Genomic DNA, 18,719 nt, shown 5'->3' on the forward strand with positions numbered 1-18,719 from the left:
TCATTTTAACTTTTGTGAATTCAGACATGAGACTGAACAGTTAAGATGGTTCATTATTATTGACACTTCTTCTTCTTCTAGCGTTTGCCATTATTGACACTGAGAATAACTCACTCAATAGATTATGGTACACAAGTAGAATTCGATAATGATTTTGGTGATGAGTATGTTGAACATAAATAATTCTGAATGAATAGAAATATCATTTATAATGATCATGTCACACCTGGGGAGAGGGCTTAGCAGACAGAACTCATGCTTTACATATGTGAGGCCCCAGGTTCAATACTGGGCAATCAATACATATGACCAAATAGTGCTCTGATCTCTTCTCTTCATCTCTCTCTCTCCCTCATAAAATAAATAAATAAATCTCTACAATGTCATTTTTAATAAACTTCCTCTCAGGGGAAGAGAGATTTCAGTAAACTGAGGTTGTAAGGCAGTGGCTTCCTTCTCTAGTGGCACCATTCTAGTCATTTCAATGAGCCTACAAAGTAAAGTCTGTGATCCACTGATCTAGTCTCATCTCATCATCAGTTGTAATTCCTGTGACTCTAGAAAACATTTTAAAACTACAAGCTGAAGGTTGTACAAATCAAATCCTGTGGATTCTTATCCACTGGTATTTGCAAGAGTCACTAGCATCTGGTGTATAAGTGCTAAGTTGCTGCATATTTCCTACACTGGTGTGACTTGGGAAATTGTCTTCCAATTTCAAAGCAAATACTTCTTTCCAAAAGACCACAGAGGGAGGAGGTAGGTGGACACATACAGATTACAGGATTCCTTCTACTGACTACCAGCACTAATACTTGCTGCCACAAAAATAAAACCACCTTTCTTATCACTCACACATATACAATCATTCACTTCTCATTATCTTCCAGGAAAGAATGCTAATGCCTTTCTTCAGAGAATTTTCAATTGTTCCTTCTGAGACTTCTGAGAGAGCTACTAATTGGAACAGCTCAGCACAAGGGGGAGATGAGATAGGAAAAGGTTTCAGAGGGAAAAAAAAAATGGTTATGCCTCATAAGAATTATGAAGACAGGATACAAATGGCAGAAAGGACTTAACAGCTGCATCTTAGTCATGGATGATATAAAATTCAGAGTTAAATATCAGGAAATATAATTTAGCCTCTCTAAAGAAACATTACACATAAGATTTAATATGCTCCCATCTGATTCAGGTCACAGGACATGACTCCCACTCCACATAGAAATGGAAAGTTGGACAGCAGACCAGCATGAAAGAACAGAAAGTCTCTTTATCACTCATCATTCACTTCCATGAAAGTTGCAATAGTAATAATAATAATGGAATAGTAACAACTGACTCTTGAATTCTGGGAAGACCGTGCTGGTTATTCAAGAAGAGGAGTGATAGAGAGATGTAATCACACAGAAACTTTGGTGGTGGGTATGGTAAGTAGTAAACGTGTGTGTGTGTGTGTGTGTGTGTGTGTATTTATAATATTGTATTGTATACCATTGTTATAGTACATTTTTAAAAGATTTATATCCTTGTCTTGATATTTTTCTTTACTTCTCAGGTGACTTTTATTCATAAGCTTTTTAGCTCTAGTTTTACCCAGTGAGTATCCTTTTTGCGATGGTTTTTAAGATCTGACTGTTGTCAAGTATTATGAGATAAAAGTCAACTTTAACAATGGCCTTAAGGACAGGTAGTGGTTCACTTGAGCATACATGTTACCATGTACAAGAACCAAGGTACAAGCCCCCTGTCCCCACCTGCAGGGTGTGTGTGTGGGAAGCTTCACACAGGGCTGCTGGTGTCTCTTCTCTCTTCCACTCTATCTCCCCTTCCATCTTAGTTTCTCTCTGTCTCTTTTTAATTTTTTTCTGCCTCTAGGGTTATCATAGGGTCCATGCCTGCACTACAAATCTAGTGCTATTGGTGGCCACTTTTTCCATTTTATTGGTTAGGATAGAGAAAAATGGAGAGGGGAAGGGAAGATAGAGATGGAGAAAGACACCTGACAACCTGCTTCACCACTTGTAAAGTTTCCCCTCTGCAAGTTGGAATTAATTCAGTTTTACAAATCAACTTAAGTATAAAATAAAGTCTTTCCAGTTTTACTATATTCTATATGGAATATACTGTAATTGTATATTGAATATAATTACCATTCTTTCAAAGATTTTAGCTATAATTTTATTGTTGTTTTGATTCACCAGGGCCTCTAATGTCAGAGTGTTCGAGATTCCAACACTCCAGGTGGACTCTCTTTCTATTAAATTTAAGATAGAGACAGACAGTAAGGGAAAGACAAAGAGGAAGAGTGAAATAAGAGAACAGAGGAAAAAAAGAAACACCACAGCACTTATCTTGCACAGTGCTCCTATGTAATGCCAGGGGTTGGACATAGTAAAATGTGAGTTCTACCAGATCAGTTATCTCTTAGTTCAAAATTTCAAAGTTAGTCTCGTTAGCCCAAGGGAAAAGATGAACATTTCAACTGACAGTCAAGTGAGTTGTCAGAGTTTTATTTTACGACAGCTTTCCAAATGGAGACAAACATTTATTTTTTTTCTTTTGGGGTAATTAATGCTTTACATTCGACAGTAAATGCAATAGTGGAGACTAAGATATAAAGTAACCATTATTCTTCAGATTCACTACAACTACACCAGCATCAAATTACACAAAATGCATCCAAAGCAAACCCTCAGTTAATACAGAGTGATTCAAGGAGTAACCCCCTTCCTCCTCTGTTTGTTTATTGAAATTTCACCATCAGTTGTCCAGCATTTTAGTTCAAGGTTTTCAAACCAGGTATAAGCAGATTTTCCTTAGAGGAAATTTACAAATTAATATTAATGATAAAAGAGGACCATTTTTATATGACAATGAAAAAAAGTTTCAAGAGAAAAGTACAAGCCAAGAGTTTTGCTTCTCATACTTTTCAGATATTACAGCACACGAGTGAATGTGGGAAAGCCGGCCAGACTTCCCTGGATTGAAGACCCCACCAATATGTCCTGGAGCTCAGCTTCCCCAGAGACCCACCCTACTAGGGAAAGAGAGAGGCAGACTGGGAGTATGGACCGACCAGTCAACGCCCATGTTCAGCGGGGAAGCAATTACAGAAGCCAGACCTTCTACCTTCTGCAACCCACAATGACCCTGGGTCCATGCTCCCAGAGGGATAGAGAATGGGAAAAACGGGGGAGGGGGTGGCATATGGAGATTGGGCGGTGGGAATTGTGTGGAGTTGTACCCCTCCTACCCTATGGTTTTGTTAATTAATCCTTTCTTAAATAAAAAAAAAAAGAGAGGAAAAAAAAAGACTACAGAAAACTCCAAGAAGCTACAAAATAAAAACTCAATTATTCTAAATACTTGAATAGCTTGGGGGAATATTCTGAATACAAATGTACTTTAGAATTTCCTGAAGTTTCTGGGAAACTTTGTGAAGCCAAGGGAAAGAAATAGTAAGATTCTTAGTATTTAGTTTCAACCAGATGTAATCATTCACAAGGATAAAACAAGATGTTCTAGTGGCTCCAATGGCGCCTAACAGCTAAAACTTCATTTCAGTCACTTACCGAAAAGGCTAGCCAAAAATATCAATGGAAAGTATGAATTGAGAAAAGTATAATAAAACATTTCTGCTTGTTTTCACTTCACTCTATTGAGAAGATGGAAATTTTTAAACAAATATCTCTCATACAGTGAACAAAAAAGGAAAAAAAAAAATGGAATTAGCCCAGAAAACTCCCATGGAAACTACCTGAGATTGCTCTCAAACATAGAAAAGCACATATTACTTTCCCATTGTTGTTACTGTCAAAGGACACCAAAAACTATATCCTGATGGTCCTGTCCCCTAGAATGTTCCTAGCTGTGACCATGGAATACAAGCTTAGACCTACAATGATGCAGAGGTTGTACAGACTCCTATGCTAAATATGAATAAACAATGGCCCCAGGTCAGATTGATAGGGTTTACAGTTAACGGTATTTAGATACTTTTTCCCTGTTTGGGAACTATTCTCTGGCCTGACTGAGCTTTCTAGTCCTATTCCCAACTCTGAAACCACCTCCCTGGACAATTCTTTTAGCCCACCTGCATATTAGCTGTTGGACTCAGACAAAAATTAGTAAAAGTCAAAGGCCCCATTGGAACAAACCTAAATAGACTTAGCTTTTAGCTTCTTCCAACATGAAGATGCCAAAGCTCATCTGCTATATTCTTACTTTTAGGTTCCTGATTATTAAACCATTTGTTCTGCTTTATATCTTAATGCTTGTCAGTTGCCAAGCTGCAAATGCTACCGTGAAGCCAATCTGACTCCCATGGGCCCTGGGCAGACAACATCATCAACAAGTCATGCCCCACTAGGCAAAGAAAGAGGCTGAGGGTTTATGGATTAACCTGCAAAACACCCATGTCTAGTGGAAAAGCAATTACAGAAGCCAGATTTCCCACCTTCTACATGCCATAAAGAACTTGGGTCCATATTCCCAGAGAGATAAAGAATAAGGAACATTCCAATAGAGGGGATGGGAAATGGAATTCTGGTGATGTGAATTCTATGGAATTGTACCCATCTTATACCAAAATCTTGTCAATTGTTATTAAATAATAAAAAATTCTGTTGGTTTTAATAATCTAATTTAGAAATGTTACTAGTTGTTGCTAATTGTCACTTTTCAAAGACTTCTTAAGGACAAAATGTGTGGTGCTTGATTTACAAAGAAATATTCTCTTTGCAGGCTACTGATTTGTGACTTTCTCATGATATTTGAAATAGCAAGTGAACCAGTTATCATGTGAAGTTTTCAATACAACACAATGGAAGCAAATTAAACTGACATATTAATCATTTCCTCCTAAATGCTACATGGCATCTAAATGGACCAGCTTAAGAATTCTAACGAAGAGGGGACAACATTCTTGAAAGATTTTATTTGTTCAAAATCTTGTATACAATCTTCTTCAAATTAAAGTCCAGAAGAATATCTTTATTTGTTAATTGAAATCAAAGAGGTAAATGACTAAATGTCTGAACAATAATGCTCTCATAAATTCCGTTAAGAAAGCCATAATTGGTCAAGACATACTTGGTCCTCTGAACTATGCACCAGATCTCCAAGAAAGATATTTTTCATCAAGTTCAATACTATAATAGAATGGCCTTTCAGAAAGCATCACAGGCCCGGCAAAGTCCATTCTAGAACTGATAATTATTAGTAACATAAAGTGAGAAAGGGGTGAACAGTGAGGGTGGGAAAGAAATTTATAAAGTATCAAGTAATTGCCAAAGTAATATATAACTTTCCAAACAAACTTTTTCATTATTTAGATTCTACTGTGAGACAAAAATAAATTACTTATGGATGATATATTTTTAGGAGATTTTTGATATGTGATTAATCAAAAGGAAAATTCTTTTCTTATAAATGATTCTCTAAAACTCGAAATCTTTAATTCCTTTATAAACACACATCTATCAGCAATGTTTTTATTCTGCTGCCTGTTTCCTAAACTTTATGATTCATGATTTGGTAAAACAAAAAATTTAATTACAGTAAGAAAAGATGAAGGATTGGTTTTCTTCACTTTCTTTTTTATTCATCCTCTTTGACAAGCAATAAGATTAATGTTTTTGCATCTGTACTTGTAGTTCCTCTCTTTTATCATGCTTACTGAGTTGAAATGTATTAAATATGGTAATAAATATTACATACTCTTGTCTTTTCATGTTACACATTTTCTTCTTTAACTAATGCATTTAAACCATTTAAGAACTCTTACCTTTAAAGAAGGTCTTATCTGAAGGTGTTCCTTTTTGAGTTCTTTAAGCCAAAAGTGTTCTTAGCATTGTTCTGTGGGTTAAAGAATAAGGGGAAATGTTAACAAAATATTTGCCATCAATCATAGCAGATTGTCAATACATTAATCCCAGCTGACCCCCTGATGAGACACACAATTATAAGGGGAGCTTGCAAGGGAAGACAAATTACAAATAGATTTGCCAACTATCTCTTGGTTGATTTCAATAAAAAATGACTGCATAGAGATGACTCCGATGGTCATCTTTTTAGTAGATTTAGTAGACAAAAGAATCATCTCTGTATCCTCTTCAGTTTAGGGGAACAAGAGGTCTTTGTAATGCAAGTTCACAGTATAGTCAAAATACTTCCTTTATGCGAGCTTATTTTATTGCTGCTATATTTTCATTTTATTTTAGTAGCACAGAAATTCTTTTGACAATATTTGAAAGACCCTGTATTTTCAAAGAAGGTCATAAAGTTGATGGACAAAGCCAATATCTGAGAAGTCTAGCTATGACAAAGGCCCAGCTATAAAACAAACCCAAAGCTTGGTCATTTACAACTTGCTTTTAGTGGACCTCAGTGTTTTCTTTGCAAATATCTGAGTTGAGAATCAGTCAGAAAGGGATAGCACAGGTAGGGAGAGAACAATCAAAGCTGAGGATATTGGCTTTTTTTTTTTTTAAGACAGCCAGTTTAGAGACACCCACAGATTTCTAAGGGAAGATTTGTGGTATTTGGAATTGGATTTTTGAAACTGAATTTTTTTTTTCAAACAGATGTCATACTTTGAATCTTTAATTCATTTAGAAAAACCTTTCAGAGAAGAAAAACAAGTGTCAATTCATAAACTTCTGGCTGTAATCAAATATTAGAGAGCTATGAATTACAAAATGATCCCATTAATAAATTAACAAAAACTGTGCAGTTATTTCAACTGCTTTACTCTATGTGAGCATTAAAAATATTTTCTGTATTGAATTTTAAAAAGCTTCATCTTAATTACATGTAAATCACTCAATAGATTTTCATTAGATCTCATGTAATGATATTTTATCAGAACAAAATGTGAATTACTATAGGTTAGCATTTTTACTTGGAATTAGAGCCAGTTTTAGAGTAATAAAGGTTCTCTTTTCTTGTCATTTAGTTTCCAATTTAAAACTCTAGAGCCATGTAGGAAAAAGAATAAAAGCATATGAAGCTATGGATAGAATAACAATTCAATTCAACATACTAATGCTGAAGATTTAATATGTGTTTGTTAATATAATGGATGAGAGAAAAAAGTGAAGTAAAACATGCTTTCTAGAAGTAAAGTTGTCATTACTCGCAAATATAATTGTATATATAGAATAAACAGAAGATCCAACAGAAAACTCCTAGACATTATTCAGCAATGCAATAAGGTGGTAGACTACAAAGTTAATATGTAAAAAGTCAGTGGCATTCTTTTATGCAAAATTAAGCTAGAAGAAGAATAAATCCAGAAATCAATTCCTTCTACTAGGAAAAACCATCAAGTATCTAGGAATAAACTTAATAAAGGAAGTGAAAGCCTTATTCACTAAAATTATGAGTTGCTCTTAAAGGAAACAGAAAGAGCTACAAAGATATAGAAAGATATCCCATGCTCATGGACTAGAAGAATTAACATAGTTAAAATGACCATCTTATCCAGATGTAAAGCAATCCCTATCAACATCTCTCCAAATAACTACAAAGAAATAGAACAAAGGTTAAAAAAAAAAAGTTAAATGAAACCAGAAAATACTTAGGATTGCCAAATCTATCTTGAGAGAAAATAAGACAAGGCATCATACTTTCTGACCTCAGACTATACTACAGGAATTACAGTCAAAACTTCCCGGTACTAGAACCAAAACAGACACACAGACAAGTGATAGAGAGTTAAAGCCCAGAAATTTGCCCCCAGACCTACAAACAACTAATTTTTCACAAGGTAACCCAAAAAATTAAGTGTGGAAAGGAAAATCTCTTCAACAAATGATGTTGGAAAATTGGGTTGAAATGTGCAGATGAATGAAACATGAATAACACATATCAACATGAACAAAATATCAGGTCCAAATAGATCAAAGACATGTCTATTAGACCAGAAACCATCAAATACATAAAAGAAGACATTGGTGGAACAGTTAGCAATCTATGTTACAAAAATGTCTCTGAAGGCTCAAGTCCAACAGCAAGGAAAACAAAAACAAATAATAAGCCAGTAAGACTAAATTAAACTGAATAGCTCCTGCACAGCAAAGGGAGTCATCATCAAAACAAAAAGATACTACAAAATGGGAGATCTTTAACTGACATATATCAGATACAGGAGTTCTAACCAAAGTAAACAAAGATCTCACAACCTTATGTTCATACCAGCACTATTTGCAAGAGCCTAAGTTTGGAACCAAGCTTGATGCTCAGTGACAGATGAGTAGCTAAGAAAGTTGTGGTATATGTTTGCAGTGGCATACTGGTCAGTGGTCCTAAATGATGAAGACATCCCCTTTTTCCCAGCTTGGATGGAACTAGAAGGAATCATGCTAAGTGTGAAAAGCCAAAAAAAAAAAAAAAAAGAAAGAAGGAAAAACACTGGATGATGTCACTTTAGGCAGAACTTGAAAAATAAGGACAGAAATGGAAAACACAAAGTGAAACTTAGATAAAGTCTGGTATATTTCACAAAAGCAAATAACTCTGGGAAAAAAAGAGGAGGAAGACGATGGAGAGGGCATTGGAGTTCTGGTGCACGATGTCAAAAAACGGACCCAAGTCTCCTTAACAAATGGTGTTAGGAAGATTGGGTTGAAACATGCAGAAGAATGAAACTAATCACTACATTTCACCACACACAAAAGTAAACTCCAAATGGATTGAAGACTTGGAAGATAGACCAGAAATGATAAAATACTTAGAGGAAAATATTGGCAGCACCCTTTCTCATCTAAATTTTATAAGCATCTTCAGTGGTATAAATCCAATTGCAAGGAAGATGAAAACAAAAATACACCAATGGACTACATCAAATTAAAAAACTTCTGCTGCAAAATATATACCTGAAAGCAGAAGTACACTAGAGTTTGCAGTGAGTATCCCCCTAACACTTCCTCTCCACTATTCCAAGCTTTGGGTCCATGGTTGCTCAACAATTTGTTTGGCTTCGTATGTTAACTCTCTTTTCAATCACCAGGTTCCAGATGCCACCAGGATGCTGGCCAGGTTTCCCTGGATTGAAGACCCCACCAATGTGTCCTGGAGCTCAGCTTCCCCAGAGACACACCCTCCTAGGGAAAGAGAGAGGCAGACTGGGAATATGGACCGACCAGTCAACGCCCATGTTCAGCGGAGAAGCAATTACAGAAGCCAGACTTTCTACCTTCTGCAACCCTCAATGACCCTGGATCCATGCTCCCAGAGGGATAGAGAATGGGAAAGCTATCATGGGAGGGGGTTGGTTATGGAGATTGGGTGGTGGGAATTGTGTGGAGTTGTACCCCTCATACCTTATGGTTTTGTTAATTAATCCTTTCTTAAATAAAAAAAAATAAGAGAAAAAAATAATTTGAGTCAACATTAAAAAAAAAAACTTCTGCTATCCAGAATTGCCAAAACAATCTTAAGAAGAAAGTACATAACTGGAGCCATCACACTCCCAGATCTCAAATTATATTATATTTCCATTGTAATCAAAACTGCTTGGTACTAGAACATAAATAGACACATTGACCAATGGAATAGAATTAAGAGCCCAGAAGTAACTGTCTACAGATATGGACATCTAATCTTCAGCAAAGGTGCCCAGACTACTAAATGGGAAAGGAGAGTCTCTTTAACAAATGGTGTTGGAAAAATTGGGTTGAAACATGCATAAAAATGAAATTGAACCACTATATTTCACCAAACACAAAAGTATACTTCAAATAGATTAAGGACTTGGATGTTAGACCAGAAACTATCAAATATTTAAGAGGAAAATATTGGCATAACTCTTTTCTGTTTAAATGTTAAAAGCATCTTCAATTATATGAATCCAATTACAAAAAAATAAAACAAAAACAAACAAATGGGACTATATCAAATTAAAAAGCTTCTGCACAGCAAAAGAAATCACCAGCCAAATAAAGAGACCTCCCACAGAATGAGAGAAGATTTTTAGATGTCATACATCAGACAAGAGCCTAATAACCAACATATAGAAAGAGCTCACCAAACTCAGCAATAGCAACAACAACGACAATAAAAAAGAAAATAAAACAAAAAGAAAAATGACCCCATCCAAAAATGAGGAGAGGATATGAACTGAATATTCACTATAGAAGAGATCCAAAAGGGCAACAAACATATGAAAAAATGTTCCAATTGTCAGAGAAATGTAAATAAAGACAACAATGGGATACCAACCATTTCACTCCTGTGAGAATATCATACATCAGAAAAGGTAGAAGCAACAAATGCTGGAGAGGTTTTCAGGACAAAGAAGTCGTCCTGTACTGCCAATGGGAATATAAATTGGTTCAACCCCTGTGAAGAACAGTCTGGACAATTCTCAGAAATGGACCTATCCTGTAGCCCTGCATTTTCTCTCCTGGGAATATATCCTGAGGAATCAAACACACCCATCCAAAAAGATCTGTACATACTTATGTTGACAGCAGCACAATTTATAATAGCCGAAACCTGGAAGCAACACAGGTGTCGAACAACAGATGAGTGGCTGAGAACATTGTGGTATAGATAGACAATAAAATATTACTTAGCTACTAAGAATAATAAATCCACCTTCTTTACTTTGTCTTGGATGGAACTTGAAAGAAGCATGATCAGTGAGATAAATGAGAAAAAGAAGGATGAATATGGGATGACCTCACTCATGGACAGAAGTTGAGAAATAAGCGGCTAGGTGGTGGCGCACTTGGTTGAGTGTACATGTTACAGTGTGCAAGGGCCTGGGTTCAAGACCCCAGTCCCCATCTGCAAGGGAAAAGCTTTGCAAGTGGTGAAACAGGGCTGCAGGTGGCTGTCTCTTTCTCTCTCCCTTCCAATCACCCCCTTTCCTCTCAATTTCTGGCTGTCTCTATCCAATAAATAAATAAAGATAAATTTTTTAAAGTTGAGAAATAAGAACAGAAAGGTAAACACAAAACAGAACTTGGACTAGTTAGTGTATTGCACCAAAGCAAAAGACTCTGGGGTTGGGGGGCAGGGAGGGTTCAAGTCCTAAAACATGAAGGCAGAGGAGGTCCTAGTGGGGGTTGAATTGTTATGTGGAAAACTGGGAAATGTTACACATGTACAAATTACTGTATTTTACTGTTGACTGTAAACCATTAATCCCAATAAAGAAATAATAAAAAATAGAATTGGTTTATAAAACTAAAAAAAAGAAAGAATATTTGTGTTGAGTAGGGGTAGAAATCATTTAACTTTATTAAAAGACAAAATGTATTATATATGGATGGTATATAATGGAATACCAGTTAGAGATACTTCAGTAGCCATCAGACTATATTCTTGGTTTCTAGGGGTGATTTATGCCTTCTCCTTAAACTCACTTGCAACAAACACTCATATGGCTCATATGACAAAATGAATGAGGATACAGAGATGAAACTCTGATTTAATATTGTGAACACTGAGTCATGCTGATGTTATTGCACATCTTTTAATTTTACTAATGGATTCATTTTGTGACTTTTAGTTGTCCTAATACGAGTATAGCTTTACAGGTAGAACTTAATAAAACAGCATTTGGTCTCATTTCTCTCCTTCCCACCTAGTAATCTCCCCATTTTTGTACCATCTCTCTCTCTCAGCAAAGTCCAGCTCTGTGCTTCTGCCTCAGCCCAGGATGTAAGGCAGGCAGGTTAACCCAGTGCTGTACCTGACACAAGGAAACCCCTTTCTCTGTTACTGGGTCTTGTTCAGTCTTTCCCTTTACATACAGTGTCAAAAGTATGACAGTGGTTTGGGTTTAGAGAATGAAAATCCATTCCTGTCTAATGTAGGATGACTCTATGGGACCATTCACTCTAATTTCACTTAGAGGAAAGTAGTTCATCATCTTTTTTAGTCCCCTCCAGAATTCTGTATTTGTACTTCAGATCAAATCCTCAGTCAATAATACATTTTTATCCTGCCTTGCTTCATCAGAATTCCATTACAAGTAATTCTTTTGGTAACCTTGCAGACAGAAAGAATGTAAGCATTCTTTTTCTTGAGCAAAGACATACCAGAATCCTTCAGTTCCAAATAATTAATGTAAAGTGGATATACAACTTAAAAGAGTGATATGTTTATCCTTAAAGTCTTTTATAAAATAATTTTTTACATACTTTAAAGTCACAAGAACATGCTAAAGCTCTTTAAAAGGCTTTTCACCCCTACTATCTGTCACTTCTTCATGTTTTTGAAGCAAGCATACCACTTTGCTGTGGAGTTATTACTGAAGATCTGTATCACAAATGACTAGAAACTGTTAAGTGCTAGGGAGGATTCATTTAAAGGCACAGTCAGTAAAACTCTAGAAGAGAAAAGATAACTAACACTTAATTGATTATTACCACAGAATCTGTGTATATACTATGGGTGACATATTAATTCCACAGATATTATTACCACATTTATACAAAGCAGAAACTGAAGAACAGAGAGATTAAGGAAATGTCCCTAGTCACTCAGCTAGAAAGCAGTATAGCTAGACTACAACACAACTGTCTTCACCCAAAAGCTTTGTTTATTTATTAATTTATTTATTTCTTATTCAGTCTACAGTATTTGAGAAAGGACAAGGACAAATATGGAGTGAGGCTTCCTGGGATGCTGAGGGCAACAGAAGAAGAAGCAGTTAGAAAGAGTGGTCAGAATGCTCAAAAGTATAAAAATAAGAGAGCCAGGAATGGAGACGTGTGGTAGACAGTGTTAAAACCTGAAGAGAGAATACAATTGGGGAGAAATGAATAGCTGTAGGTGGGAAGACCCTATGATTCTACACTGGTATCACTGCCTCCTCATAGGCAGTAGTACCGAGCTTTCAGTGACAGCTACTTCACTATCATTTCATATGCCTCTCTGTCAAATAAACTATTAATATTTTCACAAAAATGGCAAGTATTAAAGTATTGTTGCTGCTATATAGATAACAATGGTTTGAATATAAACTGTATAAAGGAAATCCAAAGAATGTGGTTCTTGTAGTAAATTGGTATCATTTTTAGGATAATTCAATTCTGGGCAAAATAACCTGGACAGAATGTGTATAGAATCTGGCATAGTGGGGCCAGCGGGTGTAAGCGCAGTGGGTTAAGAGCACATGGTGCAAAGCACAAGGACCAGTGTAAGGATCCTGGTTCCAGCCTCCAGCTCCCCACCTGCAGGGGAGTCACTTCACAAATGGTGAAGTAGTTCTGCAGGTAGATCCATCTTTCTTTCCCTCTATCTGCCTTCCCCTCCTCTCTCTATTTCTCTCTGTCCTATCCAACAGCAATAACAACAAGGGCAACAAAATGGAGAAAACGGCCTCCAGGAGCAGTGGATTTGTAGTTCTGGCACCAAGCTCTAAGGATAACCTTGGAGGCAAAAAAAAAACAAAAACAAAAACAAAAACAGAATCTGGCATAGGTATGCTTTCCCATAGACACTCTGTAGGAGTATTATTTCTGCCTTGTTTATATGTATTATTAATAGAAAACTGCCACAATTTTAAGCTCTCTGTGTGGATTTGAACCCTCAACCCTTGGCAAGGACCACCAAAAGACTAAATATTAATTGTATTTCCTTGTCAACAACTATGCCAAGCATTTCCAGACAATGAATTTTTGTTACATTCATTACCCTTGCTTTGACAACTGTGTCAATGGGCTTTCATTATTCTAAAACACACTTGGGTGGACAGAATAGGGTAATACATCACTGTTAAGAATTATGTTTCCAATAACAACAGAGAAATTTAATTTATTTTCAGTAAAATAGAATCAACTTATCTTATTAAATAAAACCAGTCATGGGTCAGAGTTAAGATGAGATCTGATGTAAAGTAGCCTTCAGAAAAGATAAATATCCAGGTGTAAAATAAAAAAATTTAAAAAACCAAAGTCTACAGTACATACTAGCTGATTTTATGTTCTCACATGTAGAAGATAAAATTTCAATAATCTTCTAAAATTGAATACTTGCATTGGAAAACTAATAAAATTTCTAATCCTTATGAAGTAAATCAAATGTATTGGTTGGTTGAATCTTTTCAGGATTTTTACTTCAAAATAGAAACTCACAATATTGATACAGCTGAAAATCAATTATTATAAATACTATTAGGTTAAAACTATCAGCAATCAAAAACATTCAAAATCTTATTAGTTTGTACTTCCTGGCATAGCTCTAAAGACATTAAGATGCTTATTGTTTGGTTCCTGTGTAATTTATTTTTTTTAAATAACTGACCTTATTGACATATAGCAGAAAGTAGACTAAATTAAATAGCAACTGTTTGACCCCTGAGTCCAATTCTGCTTTCAACTGTGACAATGATCTTCTTTTTATACTCTTTAAAAAAATGGCTTTTTTTTTTTTTGCTTATTTATTTAAAGATGAAGAGAGATAGTGAAAGAGACCACAGCACTGAAGCTTCCTTTAATGCAATAGGGGCCGGCCTTGAACCTGGTAGGTTGCACACATGGTGGTGAAGCACTGTCTTTTTACACTTTTAAAAGCAAACATAGCTGAGAAAGAGTTTCAGATCATCAATTTTTTAAAATCTTATGTATAACAATAGTCAAGCACTGGCACTGTATGGATTTATACAGTACACAAAATTGTTTTGCTTTTTCATCATTCAAAAGTAATATCCACTTACAAACTTATGTGTTCTGCCACTGGGGCCTCATGGCATTTTATTCTTGGTTTCTCTGGGGCGTGCCTATCATTCAGCAGATTAATTCAATTTGATGTGGTTAAAGATTCAAACTGTCTTGAAGCCCAGTTTTCCTCCAGTTCAACAGTCTATATGACAACAATATATCTCCCAAATCAGAGAACACAGTCTGAAATAAAGCAGTTTCTATAACTAGCACCACCATCAGATAGTAAGGACCAACCTCTACTACAACCTGACTGATTGGGGTTCTGTAGACATTGGGTCATCATTCCTGGTTTCAAGTTTAAGACCAAGGTCAGTCTACTCTTAAAATACTAGTAAACTTACTTGGATTTTAGACCAATTCCATAGTATTCATCTCTCAGAAGTGAAGGTAAGATCAAGGCAAAGCAGGAGCACTGCCAGGTGAAAACTATGATTTGGCTAGTTGTTATTAAGTGCTAGTTCAGCCCTGGTTAATAGAGTCAGTATGTCATGAACATAATGGAAATCTTAAATTAAGTCTACTCCTCACTGGTATTTTTTTTTTTCTATATCTGTAATCTAAGATGAACAAATTTAATTTTAAAACATCAGTCCATTTAAAGCAGTAGAGTAAACATAATGACAGAATATTAAATGGGGGCCGGGCAGTGGCACACCAGGTTAAGGTCACCTAGTATGAAGTGCAAGAACCCGGTTCAGGCCCCTGGGTCCCCACCTGCAGGAGGGTTGCTTCACAAGCAGTGAAGCAGGTCTGAGGTGTCTTTTTTCTCTCCCTCTGTATCTTCCCTTCCCCTCTCAATTTCTCTCTGTCCTATCCAATAAAACGGGGGGAAAGTGGTCACTATGAGCAGTGGACACGTAGTGGTAGCACTCTATCATTAAATATTAATAAATAATAAAATAAAATATTTTTTAAAAAAGAAGTGGTGAACAGACCTTGTAGAGACACTGTTGCCAGAGCAGAGGCAAAAGAAGGAGGTGTCCCAAAATGGCTGGATATCTGAAGGGCAATGGGAAGCCATTGGTGTATATTTTGGAGTGGGAGAGAAATGATAGAACCAGAAATGCTATTAACTTAACTGCTCCAGCAATTTAAAAATCACCAAATAAACAACAAAGGCAGGGATTACAAGTGAATTCCTAGACAGTCATAAAAATAGATGAAACCCTTTGAAGCTTTCAGATCAAAGAATGTGCTTTACATATCAAAGAATTACGATCAGATAAGAAATTGTAGACAGCATTCCAATTTTTAATTCTTCAGTGCTGTTCAAAACATATCTAAGGTCCTATTAAATAATTTACTAATGAAGTGTAATTTGATTAAAAGTGAGGTACCCAAAACTGTAAGTCTGTTAAACTAAATTGCCCACACCTGGTTAATATAATGTTTTAAAAGATTTTATTTATTTATTAATGAGAAAGATAGGAGAGAGAGAGAGAGAGAGAGAGAAAGAACCAGACATCACTCTGGTACATGTGCTGCCAGGGACTGAACTCAGGACCTCATGCTTGAGAGTCTAGTGCCCTAGCCACTGTGCCACCTCCTGGACCACTGATTAATATAATTTAAGGAGAGTATTTTGAGGGTGGAACAAGAACAACAACAGAAATTATTTGATAAAAGAGACATCATAAAATGAGATTACTTAAGCACATTCATTGACAAAGGAAACAACAGAAAATTTAATTCAATACTGCATTAAGCTAATCAATATTTAAGAACTTAAACAGTGAATTAAGCATGCACAACATTTCTACAGGACTGCTAATACACACTGTTGGATAAAGAATAATACAGACAAGCATAATGCCTAATACTAGAACCAGATATATGTATACATATACACACACATATGATTATAAGAACTCATCTTGGTGTATTATCAGGTTAGTTACATCCTCCCTTTTAATTTATTCAAGCACTCAGTAGGTAGATGATAGACAATTCTGTACTTCCAATTTTGGAGTAGGAAACATCAAACTTTTAATTGTGTATATAGCAAACTATTCTACCTTTTTAACAACTCAAAAGTAGAGCTGTATAGACTTAACATATATAATACACAGTTAGTTCTTCTGCTCAAATTACCTTAAGAATGCAAAGTTTATAGCCAGAAGAACATCTGAAAGAATGCATTAGCTATCTTTTGTTATTAAATACAAAAGTTCTTTTGACTTCGTAAGTACTGTGGTAGCAGGACCTCTGCTACCATGACATTCTATGACTTGACTTTTAGAAATATCCTAATTTTTGAAGGTTAAATCTATTCTGGTTGGATTTAAAGCCTAGTAATTTTCTTGTGTTATTTACACTTTAGTTTAACCAATTTTAGTATACTTAGATGCAAAAACGTTTTAAAACTTTATGTCAGATACAAAAACTTTTAAAACCTCATGTCAGAAAGACAAAGACAAGTATGGGATGATGCCACTCATAAACAGAAGTTGAGAAAGAAGAACAGAAAGGGAAACTCAAAGCAGGATTTGATTGAGTTTGGAGTAGGGTAGCAAAGTAAAAAAATCTCTGGGTTGAGGGTGAGGGTGGATGTTAGGCTTCACTGGGGAGGTGGGGGGAGGAGATATGGGATGGGACGGGACAGGACGGGATGGGATGGGACACAGTCTTTTGGTGGTGGGAAGGGTGTTTATGTACACTCTATTAACTTGTAGTCATATAAATCACAATTTAGTTAATATGAGAGGGGAAAAATTGATTGAATGTCTCAAACTTTTTAACGAAACCACAGGCTGAGTCTTTGAAATGTTGATTATCTTAAAAGCTTAGACCTGGGAGAACAGAAGCAACTGGTGGCATTACTCTAAAAGACACAGCTATATACAAATAATGTCAAAGGATATAAATTATGGTTATGTTGGGTATGATACAGAAAATCCTAAGTAAGGGATTTTTCAAAGTTAACCCAATTGCCAAATAATCTGATTACAACAATAACTATCGATTGCCTTCTTGAACCCTAAGATAGCAGGAACCTCCTGCTTCCTCTATAGAGCCTATATTTCCCCCAGTCTTGGAACCTATAGGGTGGGGTGCACTTTCCTGCATGCTTCTCTCAATTCATACCAAATGATATTGCATCCGCTGATCCCAACCCAATCAATTCAATGAGGACCATCTCAGCATGCTTCACTTCAGACTATGTCCAGAGATGTCAGGCATGGAATGTCAACCCTTCAGCCTCATTACTCAGGTGAGACCTTTCCTTTCTTGTAGGATTCGCTAATTCCATTTAGGGTGGTTCACTTCCTAACAAAGTCCCAAAGCCTAGACATAGACCAGGTCCCTTGAGATAGGGCATATGTTCACATGTATTCATAAATTAGGGCAAAATATATACTTGAAAGCAAAAGTGCACAATTCTTCTTCTAGCGTTTGCCCTTCTTCTTCCGTAGCCAGTCAACAGCATCAGGTTGAGCCTGATGTCTGCTTGTTGCTGGCTTTGAAAGTGACTGGGATCCATGTGGATTCAGTCGGCTAGGAAGGATCGTCAGTTCAGTATATGCAGCAAGCAAGTAGAAAGACCTAAAAAGACACCATAAAGTTCCTAATGAAATAGCGTCTACTTAGACTTAGATACCCTCCTCACCTGCTTCCTAGTATACTTCCCTAACTCACTCCGAAGCTAACTTTATCAAAGTAAGAACTGCAAAAGCTGAATAAGGGCAAGAGACTGGCATGCTTTTTAAAATTTCTTTATTGGGGAATTAATGTTTTACATTCAACAGTAAATACAATAGTTTGCACATGCATAATATTTCTCAGTTTTCCATATAACAATACAACCCCCACTAGGTCCTCATTACTGGCATACTTTACTATCAGGCCACGCCCAGAGTCGGGGAGTCCTGAGATTCACAAACAGACATGATGGGCCTAGACCTGGAATAGATGTCTCTCTCCATTGTTACTCTATCAGGAACAACACAAAGGGGTCTATTGTGTTGTTCCTGATAGAGTAATAATGGAGAGATTTAAGGGGTCTCCATTTTGTAGTTAGGAGTCCTATTTTAGTTATAT

General features: G+C 36.1%; 1 protein-coding gene across 23 annotated transcripts in view; it reads right to left on the reverse strand.

Moving 5' to 3' along the window:
* NRCAM (neuronal cell adhesion molecule) overlaps positions 1–18,719 on the reverse strand; it is a 376,126-nt gene that overhangs the window by 180,734 nt on the left and 176,673 nt on the right. For all 23 annotated transcript variants that reach the window (XM_060196425.1, XM_007528302.3, XM_007528300.3 and 20 more), the window contains one exon: positions 5,789–5,859. The gene's annotated coding sequence lies outside the window, so the exon portion shown is untranslated. The remainder of the gene's footprint in view (positions 1–5,788; positions 5,860–18,719) is intronic.

This window comes from Erinaceus europaeus, chromosome 8, assembly GCF_950295315.1.
Source record: "Erinaceus europaeus chromosome 8, mEriEur2.1, whole genome shotgun sequence".
In the NCBI taxonomy this organism is placed as follows: Eukaryota; Metazoa; Chordata; class Mammalia; order Eulipotyphla; family Erinaceidae; genus Erinaceus; species Erinaceus europaeus.